Here is a 6,000-nt window from a genome sequence, read left to right on the forward strand (position 1 = left end):
CCTACAGCATTGCTATTTCTAACAGAAATAAGGCTTTTGTTGTTTTTAGCTTAAGGCTGATGAGCTTTTAAAAATCAGCATCTTACTTGCTAGGTTGCAAAATATACTTTGTTCACATGACTTGATTGGTCAAATAGCAAGAACTGTTGTTTGGTCACTATCATTTTTACAGTAAGCTCAAAAATGGACTCAAGGGCTAGAACTGTCTAATAATTGTTGAAACAACTACAGCAGCACAACTGGCAGGATGATCCCAGGCCTAATGGTGTTCAGGTTACATGACTGATACCTACATGGTCTAGCTCCAACTCTGAGTCCAATACCAGGCTAAGTTTTGGATTTTGTTAAGTTTTTCTAGCCACTAAAATGTTAACTAAAGTTCAAGCACAGAGATAACAGAAAGACTTCTTCTAGAATGCAAACATTTTATGCTTCTCAATCCAAAATTAGGCCAGGTGCAGTCTTCTTCATCAGTCTGCCTTTCTGAGGTACATGGAGTCACAGTAAAACACAGAAAACTGTGCTTTGGTTTTTTTTACAAATAGACTGTGTTTTCACAGACTATCTTCTCTGAGTTACCAGTGAAACTGTTTTATGTAAGGAGAGACAGAAAACCATGGAGCAAAGTTTTAGTCTGCAATATCCATTAATTGGCTACTCTTTCCTGAAGGCTCCAATTTTCTCTCAAACAATGGCTCAGGTGCTATCATCTGGCTGAGGACATCTCTGCTCTCTGGTGGAGTGGTTGAGGACACTCCACGTGGTGGAGTGATTGCTCAGGTCTGCAGAAACAGCTAAGTACACACCTCTGACTCTCCTCTGCTTTCAGATCAGATGCGGAGTCTTTTCAAGGAGATGAATAGAGAGACTTAAGCACCAGAAAAAAGAGGACAAGCTTACAGCTGTTTGAGCCTGGCACAAGCAAGCTGCAGAGGACTAGAGCAGAGCCGGAAAAGGTAACCTCTCTCTAGATCCCCAGCATAAACACTTGTCCAGCTCCTAAACAGAGTGCTCCTGTCTTTGCACAAGAAGGCACAGTCCTGTACTGAGCAGCCACAGACACACAGCAGTAATATGGGATGAGGGAGGGAGCAGCTCAGATCCTTGCATTGATGGGCCTGTACCAGGTATGGGGAAGCAACTTTGGCCTGCCTTTCTCAGAGTGAAAAAGAGCACTTCATGCTCTAGCTTACTGATTACTCCAATGCAAGGCTTCTGCAATTGTCCCTGCTGGAGCTGCTCTTTGCAGGGTACTGTAGGTCCCTTAGCTCTTTTAAGGTCAAAGGCTTTTGCAAATAGATTTGCTGCGAGTTGAAACTTTCCACTGTGTGGCCTGCGTTCTACTTGCAGCTCAGTACTTTTTTCCCCCAGGATGCTGTGGTTGTGTTTTGCAGATCCTCTGCTGGAGTGTTTTCTTCTTGTTTTGCTGCTGTTCTCATGGTCTTGCAGCCTTGACTCTGTGCTGTGCTGGGCTCCCACAGAAAGTGACTGCCACAAATCTAAGAGCTCTGCCTGCTTTCCCCATCTTTCCCTGCCTGTGGTTTCTTTGGTATATACTTGGGAGCCCGTTTTATGTAAGCACAAAGGCCAACAACCACATAGTGTGCAACAGTCACACCTGAGCAAGGGGTGCTTTGGTGTGCACAGAATTCCATAGGCAGGGAGTACCAGGAAGGTGTCTTTGTGACTAATGAAAAACTCTGTGATTGTTTTGGTGAAGTAGGGGGATCATTTACTGCCCTGGAGATACAAGCAGGAGGAGGACACTTGACTCTCCATTGCCTCTCTTCCAGCTGGCTGCCAGAGAGGTTTTTCTTGCTTTTCCTTTCTTTTTGTCTCATTCAAACATTTTTTCCCCCGAAAAGTAACATCTGCCATAGCAGTCAATGCCTGTCGGCAGCTTCAGACCCTGCTAATAGCTGTGTCTCTGTCTCAACATGCTTTGTGCAGCACGTCCTATGCTGTATAAATGGCAAAGCCAGGGAAATGCCAGTCCTTGGGTAGGACCTTATCCAGGAGACACTGCACTCATCGTTAAACATTGGCATGAATTCAGTTTCAGTTCTTGGAATCCTCTGTGCTGCCTGCAGAGTAGCAGGTACAGTCTGTGAGAAGATAGGGGATCCCTGCGGGCCCCTGGGACTCCCACTGTGTGAACAGACGTGCTGGAAACCTCAGTGCCTAGATCAGTGAGGCTGGGATGCCTGAATGACCTTAGGAAATAGTATGTGCCTGGCTGAAGGAGTACCAGGCAAGCAGTCTGATGGCCAGAAGTTCTAAGCAGCACTCTCATGCCCATGAGAGAGTGGTAGCTGATGTGGGTTGCTGCAGTAGAGGCAGTAATACAAACCAATTGTGATTGCTTTTTCACCATGGCCCAGTAAACCTGCTAGAAAGTCATTGAGCAGCCAGAGATCATTAACTACAAGGGGTCCACAAAACACTGCTGCTACCTCTGCAGGGGCATTGCTTGCTCTCCTATAAGGAAGGCTCGTGTTTGGGAATGTGAGTGTCCAGCTGGAAAAAAGTGAGAGCAGCTGGGCAGCAGCTACTTTGTCTGATTGAATGAATACCATTGTTTTGATGAGCTCTGTTCTCAGTACTACTGTCATTATGGTTTAATTGTTCATATTTTGTCACTGGAAATCGAAATTTTTCATGGATCAGGTGTTTGATTTCCACACTGTCATTAAACCCATGCTCTGGCTCCAGAGCGCTCTGTCCTGCTGACCTGCTGGCTTGCTGAGCCTACAGGGTTAAGGTGTTGGAAGTGACATGATTTTGGAAAAAACAGGCAGCTTGTTCCACAGTGGGTAGGAACCATCCAAGGCTTCATAGGTGTCAGACAAACACAGCAAACAGATGACATCAGCTGCAGATAATGAGGCAAAAAGGACTCACATCCTTTAAGAAATGCTCAGGGCCAGCTTCTGACAGTGAGTCTCCTGACTGCCTTACTTATGCACGTGTGGACTTGGAAAAGATACTGGCAGTATTTTCACCAGGAGGTACTCCTGTGAGGGGGGAGTGGAGTGGTCTGGGCCCAAGTGCTACTAAAGTGCTAATGCTCCGGAAGTGCTGGGAGCCAGCATTGTCTAAAGGATTAGTACAGTAATTAACAGGCTCTCTGAACACCTCTGAGCTTCCAGAAGTTCGGCTTTAATGACCTCACTCCAGAGGTCGATGTTTCCTGGCTAGACTACAGCCAGTAGATTTTATTTGAACTTTATGCAGTTCAGCTAGGTAATACAATGATTTCAAAAACAGGAGTTTCCCTCATCACAGCATTACAGCACAGGATATGCCTGTATGTTCCAGTGTGTATCTGCACTTTGTTACTGAGGCCAGCCCAGATTTCCAAGGACCCAGAAAAGCATCAGGCCAGCTTTGGGAGTTGTTATGCCAGCACTGCCACTGGAACATTAAGATGGGCTTCAGGAAGTCTCAGGATTCAATGCAACATTCAGCTGGAGCTTTTCTTGATGGCACAGATCTTGCCTGTTTCTTCCACACTACACCTCTCCCTGGCATTGTGGCAGGTCTGTAACCCATTCTGGGGGTGTCTTTTATTCCTCTCCCAGGAAATTGCTCAAACAGCAGCATGGCAGTGAGGCCACCTCATGGTTACTGCTGGGAGACCACAGCCCTCTTTGACTGGGTGGTGGACACCAGCTCAGGACCAGGGCATCCTGAAACCTGCCCCTGAGCACCCCTTGCCAGCTCCCCGGGGCAGCCAGGCAGCAGGTGGGTTGTTGTTGCTGCCCTGTGCTCCCATCTCAGACCTTCTTTGATCAGACCTCCTCTCAAAGAGGCACCATGTAATCATAGATCAGACACTGCCTGATTTTGGGTATTAAGAGAAGTTGTCCCTATTCTGACTAGGAAAGATAGCCTTGTTAATGCTCCTGCAGGGCTCAGGGCAGGCCTCTGCTTATTTCCTGAGCGAATTCTCCAGCCCTCCCCAGGAATGGTCCCCTTCCCCTCCTACTATCTTAACCTTAGATCGGTGGCTCTTTGTCCTAGACTATAATGAGCAGCAGTGTCCTTCTCTGTTTCTTTCTCCCTGTCATTTTTCTGTCCCCTTCCCAAACCTCTTGGATTGCAGAGAGAAATATGCACAGCGGGACTTAGAGTTGGGGCAGCAGCCAAAGCACATCCCAGCTTTCTGGCTGTTAACTGAGGGTGCATAGGCAGAAGGGCTGTCCCATCCCATCCCATCCCATCCCATCCCATCCCATCCCATCCCGTCCCGTCCCGTCCCGTCCCGTCCCGTCCCATCCCGTCCCGTCCCGTCCCGTCCCGTCCCGTCCCGTCCCGTCCCGTCCCGTCCTGTCCCGTCCCGTCCTGTCCCATCCCGTCCCGTCCCGTCCCGTCCCATCCCGTCCCATCCCATCCCGTCCCGTCCCGTCCCATCCCGTCCCATCCCGTCCCATCCCGTCCCGTCCCGTCCCGTCCCGTCCCGTCCCGTCCCATCCCATCCCATCCCATCCCATCCCATCACATCCCATCCCGTCCCATCCCATCCCATCCCATCCCATCCCATCCCATCCCATCCCATCCCATCCCATCCCGTCCCATCCCGTCCCGTCCCGTCCCATCCCATCCCATCCCGTCCCGTCCCATCCCGTCCCATCCCGTCCCATCCCATCCCGTCCCGTCCCATCCCGTCCCATCCCGTCCCATCCCGTCCCATCCCGTCCCATCCCGTCCCGTCCCGTCCCATCCCGTCCCATCCCGTCCTGTCCCGTCCCGTCCTGTTCCAGGTGCTATCTCTGCCTTCTATCCATCCACAGGCAATGGTGACCGGGAAAATGTGACTGGTCTAGGGTCAAAGCAGTCTTTCATTCCTTCTTAACCCAACTCCATGGTTCTTTCCCTCTCTGCCTTTCCCTCTCTCTCTCTTCTCTCTCCAGACTTATCTCTTTGGGATGTCCTTCCTACATGGCTGTGGGGTAGGCTGGAGGAGCCCCAGGGGAGAGGCAGTGAGCCTGCCAGCTCCTCCAGGTGCTGTCCTTCTGTCAGGCTGTTGGGGTCTGCCAGCAGGACAGCTGGTACCCTCAGCTGTACAAAGCAGCCTGAGATACTTAGCACAGAGTCTGTCATCTTGGGTGCCTGAGGGTGAATACAAGAAGAGTGAAGGGGAGGGAATACCTCTCCCCACTGTGCACCTCCTAGAAAGAAAAACAATTTGTTATGATGCCGGAGCACCAACCATGTTACTGGTTAATTTGCCCTTCAGGCTTTTTGCAAGGCTTACATCATAGCAGTTCAGTTCAGACCCATATGTTATCAGCTGCTAAAAGGACTAATCTGAAAAATCTGACACCCTAACTCTCTGAGATGCTGAAACAGTTTAAACAGATACACCATGCTTCTGTTAATACATATAGACACCCATAAAAATGCTAGTCACACAAGTAGATAGATATTTTTCTGCCCCTGAAACCAAAGATTATGTCCAGTTTTGGGAGAGATGTCATCCTGAAACAAGGAAATAAATACAGGTTTGGTTTTGTTTTTTGTTTGTTTTTTTTTTTTAAGTAGGAATAAACAAAAATTACCTTTGAAAATCTAGGTTAAAATTGACTCTGTCACCTACCTGATCATACACCATCCGGGCTGTAGAAAATGGTCAATGTTTGATTGATGCCTTGCATATGAGTGCAAGTCCAGCCCTTTCAGGTATTCACAGCTAATCCCAAAGGTTGGGTAAAATTGTCTGGAGTTTGTGGCCCTGTCAGATTCCACCCCCACTGAACCTGACATCATGGTGGATGAGATGTCCATATTTTTGTTGTTTCTGTGCCCTTCTGTTTTGTCATGAGCACAGGAGACTTTTTGGTCTTTATATATGTGGTCTTGTGTCCTCTCTCTGGTCAGTACACTTGCTTTTTAACCCCTTTACTGTACACTTTTCATCCCAAAGCCCTATTTGGGAGGTGCCACCAAGCTTCTCTGCTGCATTTTATTTCCAGGCACCAACTCAGGATTGTACGGTGA

Source organism: Cyanistes caeruleus, chromosome Z (genome assembly GCF_971803275.1).
Source record: "Cyanistes caeruleus chromosome Z, bCyaCae1.hap1.1, whole genome shotgun sequence".
In the NCBI taxonomy this organism is placed as follows: Eukaryota; Metazoa; Chordata; class Aves; order Passeriformes; family Paridae; genus Cyanistes; species Cyanistes caeruleus.